The sequence below is a fragment of the Thamnophis elegans genome, chromosome 3, assembly GCF_009769535.1.
Source record: "Thamnophis elegans isolate rThaEle1 chromosome 3, rThaEle1.pri, whole genome shotgun sequence".
Lineage (NCBI taxonomy): Eukaryota > Metazoa > Chordata > Lepidosauria > Squamata > Colubridae > Thamnophis > Thamnophis elegans.
In genome coordinates, this window is record NC_045543.1 from 43,392,628 (window position 1) to 43,418,506 (window position 25,879).

General features: G+C 39.5%; 1 protein-coding gene across 1 annotated transcript in view; it reads right to left on the reverse strand.

Moving 5' to 3' along the window:
• Positions 1-16,971, reverse strand: part of LOC116506705 (ephrin type-B receptor 5-like) — a 182,524-nt gene extending 165,553 nt beyond the window's left edge. The window contains 1 exon segment of the mRNA XM_032214573.1: positions 16,243-16,971. The gene's annotated coding sequence lies outside the window, so the exon portion shown is untranslated.
• Positions 16,972-25,879: the final 8,908 nt, after the last annotated feature.

Below are 25,879 nucleotides of genomic sequence, written 5' to 3' on the forward strand. Positions count from 1 at the left end.
TCTCAAATAAGCCTTTTCTAGACAACAGAAAAGGATGATAATTACTGAGGAAATCCACGTCTCCCATGTATACTCAAGCAGGCAAGTTTACACAATGGCATGCATGATTCCATCTGCCAGTCCTGATGGAAGCAGGATCCCAGAGGGTTTAGCGGGAATGGTAATATATACCCCATTATAAACATGTACTTAAAAGAAAAAGGAAAAATAAGTCTGGATCATCTAGGTGGTTTTTAGTGACATATTGTGCCAAATTGAAAACTATAATTCAGAAATTCCAATTACAAAAACAGAAAACAGCATTCCCCACATAGAAATACTTGGAGAGGAAACGAAGAAGCAGCATTAGCAAGCCTCTTGTCTGTTCTTGAATAACCATGAACTTTCAAAGGCCCTACAGTGCACACAATGCAAGTGGCTGTGGCTGAGATCACTGGACATATAACTGGCTGTGTTCCTCTCCCCCCCCCCCGCACCTTTTTTTCCTCCCCTCTGCCGCCTAAATATTTACATCCAATCTTGCTTTCTGTCAATTCCAATCACTGCTTCCTATTACACCCCTGAGCCCTCCAGTTCAAGCTGATTTTGATACCTGGGATGGTACTTTGGAAAAAAGGGGGGGGCTTTCACCACAAAGATGGATGGGTTTTGCTAAATAGGTACATACCAAGGCATACAAGAACAGACAAGGAGCAATCGGTAGAAAGCAAAAAATTACCCAAGGAATGGTACAGCCATGCCTTGAGACAAAAAGCAATGTTCTTAAAGTTTGGCAAAATTACGCACTTTAACTAATCCTACCAAGTGTTGAATATTCATCAGTCAGGGTTAATTTGCTGTAATTAACACAGAGATGTGAGGTGAAGAAAAGGAGGAACTAGGATTATTCCAGGTAATACTTCAGCTTGTTGCCCTGGGGACTGCAACCAGATTAATTGTCCCAAACTGTCAACCTCTTAGAATACCCAAAGTCAAAAGGATTGCTTCTGAGCACTCTAGGAGGTGAAGTCCATACCTTTGGGAATCTATCTAGCTTCTGAAAAGCTGGGTCAGATAGACCAAGAGTCAGGTGTAAACAGTTTTCTCTGAACCTACTGAAAATCAACCCTGTTAATACAAACTTTGGGAAATGAATAAGTGAAGAAAGATTCACCGTGTTAATATGTGTTCATCTTATCTAATACAATATCTGTGTTTACTTTTGGTTTTGTCCCAGGGCAAGATCTTTCCTTTCCCCCTTTTCTTAAAAAAAAAAAAAAAAAAGTTCCCAGAATAACATTGGAGCATTTTTTCGTTAAAAAAAAAAAGATAAATTATAGTTAACCTTATTTACCTCTTCTGAAAGGAAATATAAACATGTTTTGTGTTTGTTCTCAGTGAAATTTAAGGTACATTAATTTTCAATGTAATTTTATAATACACACTGGGAAGTATTTTACAAAAGCTTGTTAGAAATGGGAAGCTGCTTTTCAAGAACATGCAAATTGTTGGCATGTCTACACAAAGATCTGAATCAGAGTTCAAGCACAGAATCCTTAATAAACATTGCAATATACTTAAGCCACAGCATGCTTATTTGGAGATTTTCTTGGGCCTTTCTTTTATGAGAACACTAGCCAATAACCCGGCGTCGCCCGAGTATTTATTTATAGGGGGAAAATATCTGGACTAAATGTAATTTCTAATGTTGGATTTTCCCCTTACCAGAGGGAGCGCCCTGGTAGAGTACTGTAAAGCCGTTACCATGGCAACTCCACTGCGCTGTACAGTAGAAGCCATTTTACAGCAATACAATAGAAGCCATTTAAAGGCACAACCGGCTGCATCTTAACAGAACACACCGCGAGACCCCAAGAGGTGCTAGGGGTGTTTTACCCCCACAGTATTTTTCTCCAGGGAGTAAGTCATCTGTGTAGCAAGTTTGGTTGAAATTGTTCAGTGCATTCCAGAGTTACACACACACACACACGCACACGCACACGACAGATGGATACATTTGTCCTCCTCTTGCTGTCACCTATGTTATCTAACAGTCCACAGCATGGGAGTCATAATGACTGGAAAAGAATATGACCAGGTTGAGACTGCTCAAGTCAGCTTAAAATTGAGAAAGGTAAGAGAGCTCAAGACTGCATAAACAAATGTTTCACCATCACCATCACCATCATCAGTTTTAAGATTCATATGTGCAAGCCAACATCTCCAGAGACAATCAGAAAGCCTTGATCATTCTTTTCTGAAAATTATAACTTACTGATTTATGCCTTTCTGCTCCAGTTTACCTATTGGTGAAAATTCAACCAAATCTTGGAGAAAAGGCTTTGTCACATTCTAATGTGCTTGTTTTTAGTGCTGGAATTAGAAGAAACAACAATATATCAACCTCAGACAGAGCCCATTTTTCATCCTATACCATCACGAATTCATTTATATTTCATGGGGCTTGGGGAGGGACCTCTTTGCCCTGTCAACCACATCTGAGTGGGAAACCATGCAATCACACACAAAATATGAAAGTAAGGGAAAGAGCCTCCCTACCACTACCACCACTACTCAGCCACCAGAGCAAATGTCCGTGTTTATTCACAGCAAGATCTGGAATGAGCCCAGGCAATTTTTCGGCAGGGATAGAACCCTTTCCCACTTTGAGGGTCTGCTGAGTTTTTTTCAGTGGAATCATGCAAACTTGAAAGCGAATAAGGATGCAGAGAAAGAATCTGTTTACTTAACATCCTTTTCAAATTTCCTCATATGTCAAATGGAGACAAATATTTGTATGTGTGGCTTAACTTGAAACAAACCAAGCAAAGAAGCTTTCAGCACCACTTCGAAGGGTACAGCTGTTTGTCTCAGGAAGCCTTACTCAACCCTCCCCCCTCTGCTTTTCCCTGGATCTCTCAAGGATTGTATTGTGAAGTAGGGTGAACAGCTCAGTGCAGCGCTGTTTGAGTCCCTGATCTCCTTCCAATGGGACAAGCAGAATTGGTTGAGAATGATCTATACACCTTTTCACAAGTCATTCCTCTAAATACCTCCGTAACTAATAAGAAACACATGAGTTGGGTAATTTACAATATACTCTTAAACATTCTAAATGAGCATTTCCCAACCTGATGACCTCCAGATCTGTTGGATTACAACTTCCATCCCATTCTTCACAAAATAACTTCTAGTTGTCCTGTCTAAGGTCAAACACGTACATGACAGGAGTAGGGAATGTTTGCTCAATAACAGTACTTCTTCAGATAAAAAAGTATTCGTTCTATCTTAATTCATTAGAAAAATGGGTACGCTTTGGCTATCAAAAGCTTAAATCCATTGGAGGGGGGAAGCATACCTTGTCTATCATTTTACACTCTCCAGACACTTGTAAGCAATCTTTTTAGTCATCATTTAGCCTGTATCTGCCATCCCTTTAGTAATGTACCTCATCAATCCTCTGCGGCCCATTAATAGCTTCTGCTGCTCTTCTCTAAACTCCTAATTCATCAACAACATTTCTAGGGAATGAGAGACATGCACAATTTAACACAGATACCAGAGACTAGTAGTCAAGAAGGATTTTTAACCTCCTTTTCGGCTGTCCATTTGCTATAAATAATGTAGCCACTATATATTCCCTAGGATCACTCAGAGGTTTTCTTCCTGACTTGCTTTTCAATTGGCCCCTAGGATCTCCCAAACTGGCCCCAGAGCTTTCTTATTCTTTTTTCCTTTTACACCTAAATCAAGCTTTTCTACCAACTTTCCCTCGGAATTCCTGGATTTCAATTCAGTGCTTCTTCTTCTCCTTCTTCAACCATAAAACTGGTTCCAAACACCTTCTGAACCTTGCCTCTTCTCCCTGCATTCTTACCTTTCTAGGAAAAGCATGCAAAATGTCCTTCATTCTCTATAAGTTCCCTTTTTTCTCCCCAATTGTTTTCTTTTTCTGCTAAGGCTGTATTTTTTTAACATACACACACACACACACCCCTACCAACAACAGTAATTTCCAGAGCAGTTCAGAAAATTGTCTCAGCAAACATAACACATGTGATCATAGCTTTCCATTGGTTTGTCATAACCAATGGAATTTTTTAAAATTTATTTAGTAAATGAATATAGTCTCCTATCTTAATTAAATAATTATGGGCAGCTAGCAAGGCATAAAACAAATACATATGTAAACAGTAAAAAGGACAATGGAAGATGCAAGGGGCAACCAACATACTGCCAAAAACAATGTATGATTGATAAATATTTATGTTGCTTGCTTGGTTCTTTTGAATGAAGGATATTTTATAAGTGAGCTGTGCCTGGCAAAAAATATATAAAAGGAGCCAGCTGTTGTTACTTCAAACTATTGGGTTTGGGGGGAAAACAATTGACTACTGGTCATTCAGTTTTTCCTGGCAATCAGACATAGAAACATAACAAAATCAAACCCTGCCCCCTTCACTCAATTGGTAAAAAGAAAATTGACAATTTTTTTCATGAATTGAGTGCCAAGTTACCTTGCTTAAAGTCCACATGACTTCAAAACCATTGTTGAGGAACAATGTGTATAAGAACAAAGAGAATTTGTTAAGCTGCTGTAAAACTCATTGCTAAAATAAATGTGAAAAATTGATCTTGTCCATTTTTTTCCAGCAAACCAATCAGGTCCAACAAATGCCTACTTTTTATAAGCCATGCTTCAAATCAGAGATCATAGGATATAACTAAGATATTAATTGGGATGCAAAAGCAGCATCGCATTCCTTTCTTCCCTATAAGAAGTTAAACTTCCTGTGTTACTAAAATCTGACCAACTATAACAATAAATTATCTTTAACTTTGAAACTGAAGGCATTTTTTTCAACAGTTTCCAACCTGGAATTGGAGCAAATTGTGGTTCAGAAGTAACAACAACATGGCTTGGCAGATTCAACAAGAGGATGAAGAAAACTGGCAGAAAACCCAAAGAGCCTTAGACAGGACAGAATATCCCGTATATTTTGTCAGCCTAATTCATAAAATTTGTGAGATAACCATCAGTTGGATCATATATCTTATTATCCCCAGGCTATATCACTGGCATTATAGTTATCTAACATATCTGGCTCATTAAAAACAAATTTAGGAATAACAAAAGAGTAAAAAGTTAAAGGAGAAGAATATAACATTGATTGAAACTTTTACTGTGTAGCCGTTCCATTTCTAATACCCTTCTTTTATCTCCCTAAAGAATATAGCTTTTCTGTTAGCATAGTTCGGAGTAAAACACGCAAGGCACAAATGGAGCCAAATTGGCAAAAGAGGTAGGGGTAAAAGTTCCCCACAGCAACCTCACCCGTTGTGCTAATTTTTTTTATTCCTGGTGAGACAGATTCTGGAAACACCAACAGGCGTCCAATAGCCATTTCTTAAATGTACGATTACCAGCAAATTGCAAGAGATTCTCAACAGCTTTTTAAACATGCTGCTGTTGTAAAATATGGATTAGCAGTGTGTTCAGGCGTTGATGAGCAAGCCCGTTACCATTGATTTTTCTGCCTTACCATGAGCATCTACCTAACAACATATTGAGTATCTGAATCAGTCAGCCTCCTGAGCAGAGATCATTCACACAGGTCCTTCCCACCAAGAGCACCAAAGAGATTGTTAAGCACTTTGTTTAATAAATTATTGACATTTCCTAACAAAAGCTTTAAAAAATCCTTTTTTTAAATACTTTAGAGTAATATTATTCTTCAGTAGGACAAAATGAAATAGCACATACAAACTTGTACACTTCTGAATCCACTGGAGTTCTTCACTGACACTATATTATTGGAGAAGAAGGAAAAGGAGAGGTAAAAATAAATCTCCAAATTAGTCTTTTAAGCCATGAAAAGGCCACATTTTTAAGAATCCCAAGACACAGAAAGTAAACCAAATACAAACTCTATATTGGGTGTTTGCCATAGCAGACTACATCTAGTCTTTGGGAGCAAACAAAATGATTTTTGTTTCTTCTCAGTTTTCACTTATTTCTCAAAGCAACACACTGCAATTATATTTTTATGTGTAGAAGTCAGGTTTTGAGCCAGATGAAACAACTGAGCATAAGGCAGCATATTTAGTTATAAAGGAGGAAATTGGAAATAAGCATTTAAGTAGGAAGCAAGCACCATTTTTGGAGATCTAATGTAAAGTTCCATACGTTCCCACCTCTAAGCATACATGATCAAATTACAAATATACAAGCTAAAAAGATATAAATATCTAAATAAATACAAGTTTCAGTTTTTATAACAAGACTATATAAAATCCCGGCATCTTTTAGCAGAACCTGACCCTTTTCCTTTTAATTCAGGCCTGAGCTGCTTCAGCAATTTGTGGTCCCAAATATTGTTTGTCCTTTTTTTTAATCCATTCACAAGATTTCAGAACCGCACATGATCTATAAATACAGATAAACTCATTAAGTGCAATTTAATGTTAATTTTTCCCTCATACTTCAGAGAAGGGATCAAAAATTGGTTGGGCTTTGATCAAGGTAGCTGTTACCTTGACTTCTTAAAAATCTCCCTGCAGGAACTCCACCCTCATATTAATGGCATAACAGTTGGTGGCTGTACTTGACAATTCTCCAATGGTCAACATTAAGATGTCCATATTATGTTCTGGGTATATGACATACCATATGGTTTCTACACCTGTCACAGAAGTCCATTTGGTTTTAACTACTTTTTTCCTTGCATAGTTATAATTTAAAAAGCATTTCATAAAACAAAAAAGCCATTTTGTTCCACCTATGATCTCTCTTATGATCTCTCCACCTATAATACAGTTTCTCTTACACAGAGACTGAATTAAGGACAAATTAGAACTCCTTGGAAATTATAATTAGCTATCGCGAAGTAAAAGGAAAGAGCACTGAAGGAGATGTGAGTTACGGTAATTTAGCTGTTAAATTTTAACGGCCACAGGATCCCAAATAAACAAGAGTGCTCTTAATTTTCTGATAAACTGATGAAAATTTCTCCCCAACAATCAATTCAGGAAAGATGTAGCTGGCTAAACCTACACAGTCAAGTTCTCAGAGACACAAGGATTAATAAAATGATCCACATATTTAGACACTGACTAGTTTATACTGATACAGCCTTGAGGTCTCAGAGTTAACTAGGAAGCTAGATCTGTGCATTAATTATTGCCACATGATGGATTTCTGCTCGAAGATGTAGGAAAGAGGTGAAGATGAGTGCACAAATGGCAGTGCATGTTCAGAATGACTGAGGCTCAGAAGAGAAAGCAAGAAGGATGGCAAGGGAGGTGTAATGAGCAGGTGCTGTTTAAAAAAACGTGTTGGAGCAATCTTGCCCTGCATCAATTCTGTGTGACCTTCCCAGATGGGGAACACACAGAGAAGGAGGGAAGAAGGGAGAGAATGTGAAAAGCCAGAGGAGGTTAACAAGCTACAGGCAGCCGAGTTTCTCAGACAAAGAGGTGATGGAAAGGGAACAGTACAGAGCAGTATTTTGTGTACAGGAAAGGGGGGGGGAATCTTTGCAGGGACATGTGTAAACGGATAAGCAGGTGTCCCTTTGGAATTACAAGCAGCTCTCTGACAAAGCCATTTACACCTCATCAATTAGCAAGACCTCCTTCAAGGCTTAATACAAGAGAAGAGCCCAGCTGCGGAAGGGCCACTTTATACAATCAGATGAATCAACTGGTAAAGCTTTTGCTAGGCTGCGTTCCTTTTCAACCTGTGGGCAAGAAAAGTGTCTCTGCAACACTGTACCATTCTCTCCCAGCGCAGGAAATTTATCTCAGCGCAACAACCAGGAACTGTGAGACACTCTCATCTGACAGCATTTTTAAAAAGCCATTTGCAATTTAAGGGTTCATTTGCAAAAGATCAATATTCCAAAATAGTACAGTTTAAAAAAAAACAAATCATAATTAATTGCTGTTGGGTTTTTTCCCAAAATGAAAAAAATCCTACCACCTGTTGTTATTTTGGGGGGGGGGGTGTTTTGGTGGAGAGATTGCTAGACTTCAAACTGCAAATCTGTAGAAGTTTTTCAAGTATTTCTAAATTTCTGAACAGTTATTGCAAGGTTCTTCTTAATTCTATCTTTTTGGCAGGCAAAAAAACACCCACAAGAGGCAAGCTCACTTTTTGTCAAAGCAAAAAAGGATTCCTTCTCGATTAGGGAGAACAACTATTTTTTGATCCAATAGTTATATTCAATTTTGTGCAAAGTGCAAACAAGAGCAGTAAGAATAGCTCAGTGAAGCAAAGATGAAAGTGAGCAGAGCCAGAGTTTTTTTTAAAAAAAAAAAACATTCAAAGCCGTAGTTAATCAAACAAATGAATGAAAATGTAAAATAAATATTTTGCTTCCAGAAGTGCCAGCCAGATGCTCCCACCACGTGCAGAAAGAACATGTATAAGCTTTACCAGACAGTACAACACAGATGCATAACTATTTTTGCCATATATTTCTTTTCTTAAACTGCTTCCAAAAGAACTGTATATATTTAAACAACATCATCATCTTTGCTTTGGTCTTTGACCAGCTTATATTTTAACAAAAAGAAAACCCACATTTAGGAGGTTTTTTGTCATTAAGAGATTTTTAAAAAGACAGAAAATAATTTTTAAAAAAAACCAGTTCGATTCCAAAATACCTCTGAGTTTTAATTATATATCACCCTGGATAATTTCATAGATTATTAGATTGTGATACAATCGTTAAGTAATTGCACTGGTATTGGAGACACCCAAGTTCAAACTCCCCCTGAGATGCTCTCTGGGGGATTTTGGGCCAGTCACTCTCTCTCAGGTCAGCCTACCTCACTTTTTGGTGTATTGTGTTCTTTGAGTCAGTTTTGATTCCTGGCAACTGCAGAGATAAAAGTACTTGCAGTTTTCTTAGAAGTCATTTGCCATTGCCTTCTTTCTAGGGCTAAGAAAGAGTGACTGGCCCAAGGTCATCTAACTGGCTTTGCTTCTAAAGTGGGACTGGAACTCACAGTCTCCTGATTTCTAGGCCAGCACCTTAATCACTACACCAAACTGGAGCCCTACCTCAACTTACCATAGGATGGTTGCTGAGGCGGGAAAATGGGAGAAGAAACTGCTATATTCTACCTTGACCTCCTGAAAGGAAAGCAACATATACATCTAACAAACACATTATTGCTATTTCCCTTTGCCTTTGGAAATTCAGTGGGGTAGTTTGCTATCAAACCTCAACAATAAATGACGAGCAGCTCCAGGAGCTGCATCAATCCATCTCTCTTCTAAGCCATGAATTGCTCACCTTTTGCCATCTTATTTTAGAAGCTGCCCGTGTATCATTTTTTATTTGGGTCTTGATAATTAATCATATCTCTTGTTTGGATTCAGCATGAGGGTATCTAAATTGCATCTGTTTAGAAACAGTGCTACGGTCTCGGTCAGCCAATCATCCAAACCAAAGATTACAAACAAGCATAAGGCTTTTTGTCTCTTCCCTGTCCATTATATACTAGGCAGCACCTACTTCTGAGAGTGGTTTACACAGATATCTAGGAACAGAGTTCCCATAGAAACTCAGCAGGGGTGGTATTCACTTACTTTCCCTACCGATTTGCAAATGTGAGCATGCATGCACACTTCGCTCACACTCGCCCCATCCATGCATGTGCTCGGCTATCCAGGCATGTGCTTTGGCTTGAAACATGTCAAAATAGGACGGCATAGAGCCTGGGTAGGTGGGCGGGTCCACCTGTGATTTCCACGACCAGTTGGGTTAACTGGTCCAAACCAGCTGAATACCACCTCTGAAGCTCAGGCACATGAGTTTTTCCTTTCCTGAGCATGCATATACAACCAAATGGACACTAATAGGCAGTGCTGGAGAGATGTATAAACTTACCAGTGGAGCTTAGAGCCCAATCCTGCTTTCCCATTCATCAAACACATGAGTCTAAAAAAGGAAGATGCTGATTTGGATCTATCTGTAAAGTTGCACATAGATTTCTATTGTGCAACAGTTCTCTATGGGACACATTGAAAATTGCAATATGCAAGGAATTCACATGTGTGCCTGAAACAGCCCTTACAACACATCTGTTCAAAGGATATATATAAGATTGAGATTGGCAACGTTTCGGCGAGCTCCCACTCGCCATCTTCAGGCTAGTGTTTTCGGCTTTGTGCTTGTGTGAGTAAAGCGTGGTCGGAGCGTTCTATAAATCTTGGTGGGGTGTGTGGAGTGCTGATTTGTTGCTGTAAGTGGGTTGATTGGCTGTGTAGTTGCATCCTGATTGATAGATGGAGTTGATGTTTGTAGATTGGTCGGCTGTTTCGTATCATCCTGTGTTGCTGAGGTGCTGGCTGTGTGTCTGTTGCTCTTTTGTGTTTAACAACCTGGGTGGTGGATTGGGGTTCGGTTGTTGACTAGGGCTGGTTTCCAGATGTAGGCGGGAGATATTTATTCATTTGTGGGGGTGTTTCTCTATTTCGATGGCTTCCATAATTATTCTCTTGTTGAAGTGTTCTGTTTTGGAGATTAATTTGGTTCCTTCAAAATCAATTTCATGTCCTGTTGCTTTAAGGTGCTAGAAAAGGGAGGAAGTTTTTTTCTTTTTTTCTGACTGCGTTCTTGTGTTCTGCGATGCATGCATTTATTCTCCTATTAGTTTGTCAAATGTATGTGGCAGGGCAGATTTTGCATGGTATTTCGTAGACACCTTGGTTTTCTAGCTGGATCTTGTCTCTGGGGTTTCTTAAGATGTTGGCTATTTTTTGGTCAGTGCTGAAATTTTGCTGATTTTATCTCATCTCCAGAACCAAACGCCTAGCCCACAAAGACCACCTGAAAACTGAATTACACACTCTCACACTCTTAATCTCCAACGGATTCCAAAGAAAAACAATTACCAATCTAATCCGAAGGGAGACTCCCCCCAAGAATCGAGACACAGTACAAGACAACGGCATTGCCCTCATCCTTTACATCAAAGGCACTACAGATAAAATCAGTAAAATTTAATCAACCCACTTACAGCAACAAAGCCAACAAACCACACACACACACACACACACACACACATATATATGCCTTAGTTTTTTTACAAAAGAAAGAGAAGTAATAATATTCGAAATTTATACATTTTAATCTGCTGTCTTTCCTATAACAGACAGATATCCCCTCCAGGAAACCACATATAGAAATTTTTTCTTTGCTTCTGCTTTGCATCTGTTATAAGTATGTGCAGATAGATCTGGTGAAACAAAGCAAAATTGTTGATTTATAAATGACAGGTACTTATATGCAAGCTTGTCTCCCTAGGGAAAAGAAATCCATTATTATTCTTAAGTGTTTACAGGTTACCTAGCCTCTTACAGAATGTTTTCACATGGCAGCTTCCAACAAAGTATAAATACAAAAAGTAGCACGGTAATATATAAGGCATTAAAAAATTGATTACATATATGTGGGAAAAAGTAATTCCACAAGTCCCACAGCTCCAAGCTGTGAAGATCAAGAACAGGTTATTTTTTTAAAAAAATGGGCCTAAAAATATACTAGACGCTACTGAGGAATAACTAAAGTAGATAGATTTGGTAGCTTAACTTTTGCAAGTGACAAAACAAGTTTAAATAATCCTACATAATTATTACTAATAGACAATATGGATTGTATAACAAATACCTCAGAGTAAAACCATGTAATTTCTCCCTTTGATAATTTATTGGTAAATAGCATCCAGAAATCAATATATAATCAAATCATATTATAAATCCTTGCTGAATCAGAAAATGTGTGTGTATGTGACTATTATACTCAGGCCCACAAAAATATAGCAATTTGGCAGTGTTCAATGCATTTTTATTGCACAAAGTTTAGCTTTCTTTGAGAAGGAGAGGTTCTTGAAGATGTAAAGATTTTTAAAATCAAGAAACAAGATTTTCCATGACCAACGTCGAAACTTCCTTCCCATTCCAAAATCAGCAGAAGCAGTCTAGTAAAATTAGCATTATGGATTATGAAAAGACAAACTATGTGAGTTTGCATAATTTACAAGGCTTCAAAACTCAGCATTCTTGGCAGAAATGGGATTCCATCCACAAAGGATTTCATTTGTAGCTCAGACTGCATATAATATGGCAAACAAGTTTAGTACTAGGGGAGGACATTAGTCTTCAATTATGCAAGACAAAGTGGTAGGATGTCATCCTATGCATGTATGGTTCTGGTTTTCTAGATGGAGGTGGGGTTTTTGCTTTATTGTAAACCATACAAAGCCTACTTTAGCCTTCTACTAAAAATCATGTGTTTTGTAGGATACCATGTTGGTAATGAAGTCAAAGAGGATCAAGGTTATGCAAGAAAAAATGAAGGTAACAGATTGCCTACACTGGCATGTGTCCTTGACCATCAACAACAGATCCATCCCTATCAAATAAACTTCATGCCAGTATTATACCCTTCTGTAAACAGATGTTCTTGATAGAATGTGTCCAAGGAACCCAGATTGTGAGCAGCTCTGGCACATTAAGGCCATCAGACATAACCAGGGTTGATATATGGAGAAACATTTGTGGTGAGACCATAACATGGTAATCAGAAAGTCTGGAATATGCTTTGATTCTAGAAGGTCCTGTAAAATTACCGGAGAGCAAAACTGGAGGTAAGATTGAAACTACAAGCAACCACTAAATTCGGAGCATTGGAGTGGTACTAATAATTAGGAATGTTGAATAACAATCAGTAGACCAGCTATATTTCACAGGATAGCTTTGTTTAATATGTTTGCCCTTTTCAGAAGATTGGTCTTTCAAAACTGATAGATAATCCACAGTTCAATTAATTAAAAAAAAACACCCTAAAACCACCTCAAGATTACTTGCATTGGGACTTCAGTCTCTAATAGAGCACCATGGCCAAAACTGAAGCAAATCAGAGGATACAGGATATGCTATAAAATATATTTCTGGTCTTTGGCTCAAGTGTCCATGGAATAAATATCAATACACACAAAATGCAAAAAAAAAAAAAAAACCCTTCCCTGAAGCATCAAACTACCATTTTGGAAAACAATGATGAAAGCAGACAGATAAGACTTTTTTCTGATCCAGCAAGATTCCTGTTTTAGTCTGGCAATATGCCTATTACAGTCACAAGCTATACTATCTAAGCAACTTAGTATTTGAATGGGAAGTGCTCTAGGAAGTTCAGGTAGGCTAGTCTGGGGTTTCTCAAACTCAATAATCTCAAGATATGTGGACTTTAGCTCCCAGAATTCCCTAGCATGCTGGCTGAGGAATTCTGGGAGTTGAAGTCCATATATCTTAAGATGGAGAAATACTTGGGTAAATCCATATCATGACAAGAAATATCATGGGCCCAAGTACATAAGTGACCAGAAATAAGGTCAACTCAGAGAAGGGAAAACAATGCAATTAAGTTCAATAATAATCAGTAATAATAAGTTCAGCATGCAAGACATGGGGAGCAGCAATCTTGCTCCATCTTGGCAGTAAAAATTTCTGTTTCTGTTGAGGTCTTGGGTCAACTGAGGAAGCTCTGCCAGCCAATGCAGGGAACAGACTTTGCTGCTAGTAGGAGCAGCAAAGTGTGATAAAGAGAGGGAGTTTGCACGCACGTGGATCATCTAACAGGGAAATTCACTTGCACAAGCACCATTAGGGTGAATAGGATGTTATATGTGCATAGCAAAAGTGAGATTATCCAATCTAAGACCAGTAGATAAGGGAAAAAAGGGTATGATCACAGCAATATTTTGGCACAGAATTGGAAAGGGATAAAAGAGTTTAAGAAAGCCTATATCCAAAAGGTGCTTTTTCAAAAGGCACCTTTCTTTTTCCTTGAAGACATTTTGCTTCTCTTTCAAGAAGCTTCTTCAGTTCTCAAAACTGAAACAAGCTTCTTGGATGAGAACTGAAGAAGCTTCTTGGATGAGAAGTGAAATGTCTTCAAGGAAAAACAAAGTCCAGTTGCCTTTTGAAAAAGCACTTTTGGGACAACCATGACTTGGATGATTGAGAACCTCCATAGGCGAAGAAAGTCTATACTAATATTTGTTTCAACCTCTAAAATATTTCTAAAAGGAGAAATATATTCTCAATTTCCCACCAACAGAAGAATGCAAGCAACTTGCTCGGGAAAACACCAAATTGATTTGAGCCGGGCAGTGAAACGTGTCTAAGTACAACTGGACAGCTGTGTTGTCCAATGCAAGTTGTCACTTGTGTGTGCTTTGGTAGAGAAACTTCATAAGAGGCAAAAATAACTTCACCTCAGGGATGGTTTTAAGTAAGCAGTTGTGGGCAGCTCAGCTGGATTCATCTGTCTGCACAGCCCAGTTCTGGAACATTTTACAATTCTATCCATTCATACCAAAAAAACAGGAGCGTCTTGCACATGGAACTGTACAGCAAAAAGTCCAAAAACTGAATGGCAGGTGGCAACTTCCCCAAGGAAGAGGTGCCGAATGGAACCCAGCATGTCACTGTATGTTCTGCACTACCGCACATAAGGCTGCAATCGTATAAACAGATTCAGGGTTAAACTGCTCCTAGACTGTATAAATTATGTAAATTGAGAGTGCTGAAAAGGCATGTGAGAGAGGCAGCCCTTTTCAAGCTACACACAACATATATTTGTTCCACTATTACCTCTGGTTCAAACTGGTTTTGCAGATTTTTTTAAAGTGTATAAATCTGCTTAACAGCACTGAATGGGGATTAATAGATACAAAACTACCAATGGTTCTTCTTTCAAATCCCCTTCTAGTCAGTCTCTGAAAAAAAGTCATTTGTTCCAGAAATGTACACCCTACACTTAGGTTACCACAGAATGTTCATCTTAGGCTATTGGTGCGAGGGCTGGATCCTGCAAGCTTCAGCATTTGCAGCTACAACATAGTAAGCCTTGCACAGTCAGAAACAATTCCTCCCTGTCACAAGGCATGGAAAACTGGACATTGAAACCAGAAGAAACACAGAAAAGCATCTCACATAAACACCACTGGATTGTGTAGAAAAAGACCAATGGCCACCACAGCCCTATCAACCAATCTAAAAGCATGGTAGCAGATCATACTAGCTTCCCACTGGATTAACAAATCCATGTCTGTGTGATTCCCACTGCCTTTGTAAATGCAATGCATAATCTGTGCAAAGACAGGAAAAATCATTCATTGTGTATCCCACATAATAGAGAGCGGGGAGCCAGTCTGGACCAGCCTAGCAGGGCGGATTAGCTGTGATTTAAGAAAGCTTTTGACAAGTTTCATGTTTTGACTCGTGTTTCTAATAAAAGGGGGTTCTCCCTCCCCCTCCCCTTCAGGCCAGGGCAAATGGAGGGGGAATTCCAGGTGATGTAAGTAATACTGTCTCTAATATCCATTTGCTTTTTCTGTCAGGCAAAGGGAAGCATTGCAACATTGCAATGGGGTTGAGAAGAATTTCTTTTTCACAGAAGAGGGAGAGATGCAAGCAAGCTGACCTATGCTGTGAAAAAGAGACCACAGATGTTTGCAAACCCCTCTTCTCTCCAGGAATTCAAAATATATTAGCAGGGCAATAAAGGTGCAAGGTGAGGCAGCTGGTATCTCAAACCCTCCCATGAAAGGGCATTCTTCTATTCTCCTTAGAGACCCTCAACCCCCACTTCTTCTTAGAGACGCCTCAACTCCATTGCACCCCCAATTCTCCCCAGGCTCTTTTTGCCCGGCACACAAAGGAATATGCATTTATCTAACAGGATGCAATTTCCCCCAACAGACACAGATCTCATCCTGGGGGTGGAGTGGGGGAAAACAAGTCAAGCACAGCTCAACAGATGCTCTTCATAAACCTTCCAGAATTTTGGGGGGTTGGTGGGGTGAAAAGAGAGAATGAGAGAGAGAAGATTATCGCTACAGAAGTGTATCCAACAACAATAAAACACAGCAAAAAGGGCTGCCTCTCTGCTGAACATGGAACAGCCACGAGCCAGCTGTGCAGCAGTTTGAAATCATGACCTGATTTTTCAATTATGCCTCTTCTCCCCACTTCCCTCCCCCTTTAGCCAAGCCATCTGACACAAGAAAGAAGCTTGATCTGTAGAAAAGAAAAGGGAGGAAGCAGAACCCAAGCTACAATGGACTCAACCTCCTAAGGGCCACACTTCCAGGTTCTCCAATGGGCCCCAGGACCCTTTTCCCCAAGCAGGAAGGCAGGCAGGGAAATTGAGCAGTTTGCCCTCAACTCTGCTCCGAAGTACCCACCTGGCTGGTGCGGTCAGGATGCTCTATCAGAAGTGGGAGGATCTCACTGGGAAAAAGAAAAGCGGAGAAGGGTCTCTCAAATCTGTGGCGGAGATGAGATCCTGGAAAAGTGCTCCTCCGATTGCTCTTTTCTCGCCGTTCCCCTTCCTCTTTCTCGCTCAGACATATATTTTTTTCGGGATCCCTGAAAGGATCCCACTCACTCGGATCTCGCTAACAGCAACCTTTCCACACAGCGCCTCCGCGAGACGGGAACCTGCCAGCCGGCCGCCCAGCCAGCCTGTTGTCTGGGCTCCTAAAGCAATCCTGGGAGAGAGTTCTCATAGCCCAACGCAGGGATTCCGGGTCCCCCTTTTCTGGCCCGGCCTTTCTCACTCGCCAAATCCGGAGTCTGACGGCCAGTCCAGATTTTTGGCTTGGGACGGGAGGCGCCTTGTGGCTACCAGCCTTTTTTTTTTCTGTCAAAGCGCCTTTCTGCCAGCTAGCTTTCTTTCCACTAACGCTCCTGCTTGGCGCTTCTTTTCGGGACTTCGCTCCCCTTGCAAGAAATTCCCTGCTCCGAGCGAGATTGTGGGGATGCCGCGATTCGAAGCTGCGGGGGCTCCAATCTGATTCTCTTGCAAGCAGACCCCCGCGAGGGCAGCCGTGGTCTTTCCTCCTCGCTTCGCACCGGCTTCCTCGGCCCCAAACGGAGCAGCTCAGCGTCCTGAAGGCGGAGCTCCAAGCGGAGGCCCTGCCCTACCTTCCGCGCTCCCAACCAGCAGTAGCAGCAGCAATCTTGCGAGGAATCCGCAAAGTTGTTGTCGTGCACCCTTCCCGGCTGCGGGCAAAAGGCTCCTTCAGTCGAAACCCCCAGCCACGCACCCAAGGCTGGAGCTCTAAGCCAAAAGGTACCTGGACTCAGTCGGGCTCTTGCGCCGCCACCTGCGTCGCCACCTCGTCACCGAATTCGGTCGCGCCCAGCTTCAGGCTGCAGCAGGACCGGGGACCATAAAGATTCTTGCTGGCCGCAGGGCGTAACAAACGGTGGGGATACCTGTGGACCCGCTGAGGCGACTTCTCAGCAGGAAGCCCTTCATAAAAGCTCAATGTGAAGTTTTCTTTCTGGTAAAGTTAAGGCTGCCAGTTAATTAAGGAATTGTCTTCAACATAAGTAATTTGGCCCCTGGCCAAGATATTAGCCTAGATTCCAAGTTTGAGTATTGAAGAAAGTGGGAAATAGTTTACCATTGAACAAAAAGGCAATTGCTCTTTTTATTTTTGAATACTTTCATTCTCTCTTGCTGGGAGGTTCCAGAAGCAGCAGCAAATACTCATTTTCAATTCCAACCAATTATATTTGCGAAAGGTGAAATTAGTTCCCTGCGATTAGCTGTAGTTGAATAATCCACCAATTAAAATGTGTATGTTCGGCTTTCTCAATTATGACAGAACAGTATACTTACTACTTCGCATTTTTAAAAAATGTTTTTATGTACATTTTTCTTCATCTTTGCAACAACGCTATACTGGTTGTATCAGCTATTTATACAATATACATAATATTATACCTCCTAGTTCTGACCATTTATCTCTTGTTCATACATACATATTCATACAGTATCATATTTATATCTATTATTTCCGTGGTTCTAACATTCTCTATTTATCATTCTGTCTATTTTAATTTACACTTTTATTCAGTCTGGACGTACTACTATACAATTTTCAAGGCTGCTTGTAAAATATCAAAACCTGAACTTCCTAAAAGGTACTTTTCCAAACAATTTAGAAAATGCAAACCTCAAATCTGGATATTTTCCATTGAGTCATGCAATCACAGCTTCCATATAATTTCACATTTTCCAGACTTTAAAACTGAAAATGCGTTGAACTACTTTTGCTTGATCGGGCCAAGCAGCGGGTATTTTACCAGCCAAATAGTGCACATAAGATAAACATACTTCAGGAATCCTATGGGAAAGGAAAGAGTAGCTAGAGAAAAACCATAGACAATGAGAGAGTTAAACACATATACACTTCCCATATGTTTGGATCCAAATTGCCCCCTTCTGAAATAACTTTTCTCTAACAAAAGCAGCCATCTGGATTTTGTTACATTTGTTTAAAAGCTAAATTGCATGAGAGCATGTTTCAGAATTAGGTACAAATTCACTGTACCACAGCTAGCACATGTGGTAAAGAAAATAAGATGATTAAATAGTAATGGTTCTCTATCAGGAGAACCAACAAGCCAACAACAAAGTTGGCAAGTTCTCATGACCAATCTGTGACACAAGTAGAGATGCCATTTTATCTCATTTGTAACTTCTTCTCCTCACAGTCTCCCACCATTTCTCCTAACTATAGCTAACCTCAACTTATAACCACAATTGAGCCCAATATTTTATGTTGCTAAGTGAGAAATGTGTTAAGTGAGTTTTGTCCCATTTTACAACTTTTCTTGCTACATTTGTTAAGTAAATCGCTGCGGTTGTTAAATTAGCAACATGTTGTTAAGTGAATCTGGTTTTCCGATTTATTTGGCTTGTCAGAAGTTTGCAAAAGGTGTGACCCTGGACACTGCAAGGATCATAAATGTGAGTCAGTTGTCAAGCATTTGAATGTAAATCACATGACCATGGGGATGCTGCAATGGTTATAAGTCTGAAAAATGGTCATAATAAGTCAATTTTTTCAGTGCTGTTATAACTTCGAGTTTAGTGTAAAACTAAATGAACTGTTGTAAGTCGAGGACTACCTGTATAGTCTTTGGTGCTGAGGTTATCCTGAAAGAGTAAGATTTGGATCACAGTCATAATCTGAGTAGTGATTTGGATCTCCACAGCCCTCAGATCTGACCCTATAAATCACAAAATTGCACTGGAGTACAGTTTGGTATCCAAGGAACAAATAAGGCAGGACAAGAAGAATGAACATGTTAGATCTTCCATGTCCTTTCATATCATTTTGCTTGTTTTTAGGGTAAATTTCTATAATAGCCAGGTTTTTCTTAGAATGTTATTGATTCAAAACCATAGTCCTCTCTGTTTCTCTATGGTAGCTCACTGGACTCACAGCCTCTGAAACCAGCAATCTCCCACCAAAGTTCCTGCTATGAAATATCCATCGCTCATGGAAAGATTTCAAGAACCGGATATATTTAGCATAATTAAAGCCATTTAACTCTGGACTGAATCAGGAGTTGTTAGATTATGTTTCAGAGAAAGCCAGGGTTCCTTGGAAGTTAGGCATAGGATTATACATCTGAAAAGCTTACTGTTCCCACAAGCATCCTTTGTGTAGCCACAAGGTAACATTGGGTAGCATATTTAGTTGGTTAATATAGATCACAATCTACACAGACTCACAGCAGAATAAAAAAGCAGGATTGCAACCAAAACAAGAAACACAGAGCCACAACGTAAAATGCAGATGGTTTCTATTAATCGCTCTCTAAAAGCCCTCCAGAACAAGTCAGTTTTTACTAATCTCTACAAGACCAAGGGCAAATTATTTCAAAGGAAAGGGATTGCCACAGAGCAACTGCTCCCACTCTCTTCGACCCCTCAATAATGGGGGTGTCACTAATTTATTTTGTTGGGGTAGGACAATTCTGTATGAAAGAGACAGTCCGGCAGATTCTTTAGACCAATGGTTTTCAACCTCAGCCATTTTAAGGTGTGTGGATTTCAATTTCCAGAATTTCCCAACCAGCATGGCTGGCTAGGAAATTTTGGGAATTGAAATCCAGACATCTTAAACAGTGGTAGGTTTCCATCTTTTTTACTACTGGTTTGCTCGTGCACACACGCGTGCATACGCAGAAATGTTTGGGTGGGTGGCCGGAGCCACCCACCTCTGATCTTAAAATAGCCAAAGTTGAGAAACAATGCCTTAGACCAGCATTGTTTGGATACTAGGGACCGGTTCAGTGGAAAACAATCTAGATCCCACACATGCATAGATGAAACTTCACTCACTTGCATGGCCTGGTTCCGGGCCATGGACTAGTACCGGTTGGCAGCCTGGGTGTTGGGTAACCCTGCCTTAGACCTTTATAGAATGAAACCACCAGCAGCAACCTTGACCAAGTGACAGCCATGGACCAAGTGTTTTGCACAGATTTATCTAATGTGCTAATTGGATGCATTCCTGGACCAGAAGTTCTACTCGCTGTCATTTATATTTTAGTCCCAGTTGGATTAAGGCAATAGTCCATCCATATATAGGTTTGCCCTTGAAAAACATTCAGATACCAACTGGTTCAGGATGTAGTAGTTTTAGGTGTTCCAAACTTTGCCTGTGCAACATCACTGCTGCACACATTATACTGCCTTCCAGTATGCAGTTCAAGATCCCAATTATTATGTTTAAATTCCTGTATTGCGTGAGAGTTATCTGTGAGGTCATCTGATGATTATTGTCCATTCCCCTAGATGCAACAGTTAAGTAAATAATGTGAGGAGATATCCCTTCTCCCTGCTGAATGGTACAGTCTCTTCACTGAGATTTGAAGTGCCACAACTCCTTTGGCCTTCCAGAAGGTTGTTAAGACATGGCTTTTCCTGCAGACATCAGGGTCAGGATCTTAAAGGAACCCAATGGAAGCCTGTTTCTTTCAGCAAATTGCTATATGGTGCTTTGGTGGGAGGGATTTAACATTGTTTTCTATTGGATTGTTTTTTTAACTTTGGTATGGGATTATATTGTATTGTTTTCTTTAATTTGTTATTCAATTTATGTATTTAAAATGGGCAGCCTTACGAATTTTCTAAATAAGTAATTCCTACGTTGTAGCTATAATTTAAGGCAGCTGTAGGTAGCTCAGAAAGGCTGACCACAATCCTCTGTAAATCATTATGCGCACACATTACACTATAACTCTAAATGTTTTGCAACAACTTGAGCCATGCAGAGAATCTTCTAGAAATAAGTTGATTTGAGAAACTTGAAGGCGATTGCGTTGGTTAGATTTATAGATGCTTTTTTCTGTTCCTATGAATCTAAAAACAGAATGCAAAGGATAAGTTACAAAGGGTCATCTCATCCATTCCTCCTCAAAGAAAAAATATTCCAAGTATAGCTATCTAGTAAATTAGCACCTATAGCAATTAACACACAGGTTATGGTTCAATATGCAAAACTGAAACAGAAATATACATCATACCACAAAGGCCCCATAAACAAAAACCATACTAACTCAAATATTTGTATTCACTGGAAATTTTTAACCCAATTGCCTTCCAGTTCTGGTACGAGATTATTGAAATTAAAATCATTGTTAAATCAGTGTTGAATTCTTCAATAAGCTTCAAAATGAAACTTGCTTGTTTCTGCTCTTCTGAGAGAGCCAGGTCAAGTTTTACATTGGATTAATTTGTGACTTTCACAAATGGTTATTTTGACATGTACATAACAGAGGTAAAAAAAAAAGTAGCACAGTATGGCTAAATTTATAGTTCTTTAAACTGAAAAAAGTGGAGAGGATGTCTAAGTGACATATTTTGACAGCTGTTCTTCATTGTAGACATGACAAATTGCTCCTAAAATTCTGTGGGAATTCTTTCGCCAAATGAGGTACCATATTTGTTTAGACTCTGATAATTCCTTTTTAAAAAATGAAAAAAAATAGATTGTGGAAAATACAAAAAAAGTGTTGCATACTAATTTATAAAGGGCATAATCCATGTAAAATATCTGAGGAACCATGGGATGGCCCCACCTGCACTAACAAAAGGGCATGCTGCAAACCCTGTCAGTCAATTCCAGCTGACGAGTTCAGAAGAGCCTTTTCTGTCATGGCTCCAGCCCTCTGGAGCATTGTGTCCCCTGAGGTAAGAAGATCTGCACAGACCTTTTTGGCCTTTGAAAAAGGCCTAAAGACATAGCTCTGCAATCTGGCCTGGAGCCTCAATGTGGGTGTGGAATTTTGTAGTTGGTGAATAGAATAAGATAACATCCCACCCCCGTGTGCATCTTACTCCATTCCTCCCCATCTTTTTTTAGGCAAGATGGGCAGCATATGATAAATAAACAAACAAACAAACAGCAAGCAAGCTTGATCTTACTGATTGAGAACCGAACTTTTTTTTTCACATGCCCAGCTTTAATTGAGATGCAAATTAAATACAAATATATAGTCTACAGACTAAACTTAAATATTTTAAGAAAATACTCAAAATTCATTAATGTGTCCATTATTTGGCATAGCCCATTAAGGCATAGCCCTTTCTGTACCACTTTTGGGAGAGAAGTAATATTTCATGGTCCTACGTATCCAACTCCATGATTATAGAAATCAACTATATCTCAAACAACATTTTCCAAGGTGTTCTTGCAATGGCCTAATTTTCAATGTAGAATAATGCTTTCTTTACATTTGGATAAGCATTTGAATTTGGAATTCTCATATGGATTTTGAAAAGTTATGTACAAGAGAGCTAAAATGCATTATATTCCAGAAGATATGATTTGGTCACCAGAGATGAGGGTGACTTTCACTCATTTGTTTCCTCTTTAGTCACCTCAGCAGATAGCTGGCCTTGACTGGATTCAGAAGTTAAATAAAGAAGGACCTGGATGAGGGATCACAAGGGAACATCAAGTTTTTAGGTTTCACTTCATAGTGAAAATACAAAGACAAATAAAAACCCTGAAAAAGCCACAGTGTCAAGCTACTTATGTGTTGTTGCCAGAAAAACTTCATGAACGTGAGCATCAAGGGTCAAGTTTGACTTGGGGTCATCTGTGCTTATTAAATGCATAACATTTAGAAAACTAATCATATATGAAGTGTTTCTTTTATTTAAATGGGTAGTTCTATGGGAACATCTGCAACATTTCCTGTATAAAGAAAAAAAATAGATATGTAAGAAAAAATAACCTGTGCTTATCAACTTTTGAGTCAAACATCAATTTTCCATAGCTCTAAAAGGAATACTACATATCTGAAACCACATAAACACATTTTTAGGATCTATGATTGGCCAAAATTCCTGGATAGGCATTTATCAATGGAGACCTTTCAAAGCGTACAATGTTGACCCATACTTGAATAACTGCGACCTCTACCTACTCTAATATGTACATCAGCAAAATATTTTCAGATTAAAGCAAAAGGACAGATTGCTGTCCTTACTCAGCACATTTTAGAAATGAGGGGTAATAAGATGAAGACAGAACTATTTACCCTCTGGTAAATACTGGATGAAGCAAAGACCTCAGTTCACTTGATTTCATAGCCAGCACAGGATCAGCTAGATTCATACAATGCTACTGATTCAATAGTTCCACGTATGTATTATAATTCTGAATTAGCCACAGACAATTCTGAAACGATAGTCCTTTTACAAAAAATCCCTTCAATGTCCTTATGCTATGTGATATAATTTTCTAGGTAAATAAAAAGAAAACATAATTCTCTTCACTCGCTCCTCTTAAATCTTCTATATTTCATGTTTCAGCATAAAAACCAAAGCCATTTCCATTTGGTTATTCCTTTCTTCTTGTTATCATTTCCCCTGCTTTTCACATATATTTGCGACTTCGATGGACTTCGGATTTTTGGCTCTTTTGGATTTTCAGCTTTCAGGAGATTTATAGCTTGGGCCATGGACAGTTTTTGCATCTCCCATTATGTGTACATGTGCCTGTGCAAGCTTCATGAGCTCCCAATAGACTTCCAGGTGCAATTCAAGGCACTGGTTGTCATCTATAAAGCCCTACATGATATAAGGCCAGGCTACAGTGGGACTAATTTGTTTCTGCTCCCTCACAAGATCTAAGGGCATGCTCCAGGTCCCTTATATCAAACAATGTCATTTTGTTGAATCCAGGAGTTGTGTCTTCTCTGTGGCAGCATCTGCTTTGTGAAATAGCATCCCCCAGAGATTCAGTTGGCCATAACCTCTTAACCTTTTGTAAAGCTCCCAAGACCTGGCTATTTCTCCCCAGCATTTGGGCCAGGTTACTCAAGCTTTGTTGTGGGGATTTAGGACTGGAGTTGATCTTGGGCATCATGGGTTATTGTTTTAAATTGTTGGGGTCTTCAGTGTATGCCACCTAGGGCTGCTTCTGTGAGATGGTCAGCCCCACAGATTATCTGAATAAATAAATACAAGCTGTTGGAAAGATCCTACAATACCCAGAATAAAGGAATGGCTGATAAAGGAATGGTTGATAAAGATGACAGAACTGGCAATGATACAACGATGGCTAGATTAACATGAGATAAAAATCACTGAAGAAATTCATCTATAACTGGAAGCTTTTGTAGATTTTTTGCAGGAGATGGAGAAACATAACATTTTGACATATGGATTTGATGATTGTTAAAATTTATTTCCCCTTTTTGGGGGGAAGAGGAAATGGACATTTTATTATAGTCTTAAACTAACAGTCAAAAGTGTTTTTTATATCTTTGGAAGAAGAAGTCAGAAGCCATTCTTTGTATAGTATATTTTTGTTTTCCTTTATTTTTATTTTTCTATACTTTTCACATTTTTATCCCTACTCTATTTTTACTCTTTATTGTTTCTCTTGATTGTTACTTTATGCAGTTTTGATGTGTATCCTCGGTAAAAGGCAGTAAAGTTATTTCACAGATAAATAAATAAATAAGAATAGATTATACTGGATCACCCACTGTATTTTCCCATGAGTGAGGCCTGTGACTTTTTCAGCTTTGACTGGAAGCTGGGTTCTCAACTCTGACCTCAACTCAAAGTGGTGAACATACCTAATACTCCTTCCTCCTCCTATTTTTCCCACAATAACCCTGTGAGGTAGTTTGGGATGAGAGAGACTGGGCCAAAGTCACTCAGATGGCTGTCATGCCCTAACCCAGCACCAAACTGACTCTCTTTTGGCTTCAATTACTAACCTATTTGGTGTTATTCTCTCAGACTTGGTAAAACAGCTGAATAATTGTGTTCCCTGATAAATGACCACCACCACCTCGACCTATCAAAACCACCTGCTCTAGCTCAGTTATTGCATATCCTGAGTTTTATCCACAAACCTGGCATTTTTAGGCCACTGGTTGCCCACCTCAGTGGAAGCAACACTATATGGGTTCCAGTGTCTTCCACTACACCGCCAGTGATCCTTAATCCCTCTCTGTGGGATTTCAGTCACAGCCATTTACTATGAAGCTGACACTCCACCCCCACCCTCTCTGTTCCATTCTCACGGCTGGATAACTTGACACATATTAAATAGGGTCTGATTCTGACAGCTGCTCAAACAAAGGAAATTGGATGAGCTTTTGCAATTAAACTGGAGCTACAGGCATTCAGCTTGTCTCAGGATCAGTGCTTTTGGTACAACATGCGTAGTAAATTTCTTCACGTCTCATTCCCCTTTTCTGCTCCATTTTTTACTACAAAGAAGAGCAGCTGACCCATACAGAAGAGCATGGGCTTCACCACTCTATCAGAGGTAGGGAAAGGAGATGTTGCCGATTCAGCCAACTGATTATCACAACGTTTCTCCCCTTCTATGCTTAATGGAATGGCCAGCAGTTCCCCTTATCTCCCCCTTCTCCTCCTCATAAAAGCAAAGGCTGAAAAACCTACTGCTTTGAATGAAGTTTGAGCAAAGTTCCTATAGCCATAGATGTACATCCTCACACATGTTCTCAAGCTTTTCCTTTGAA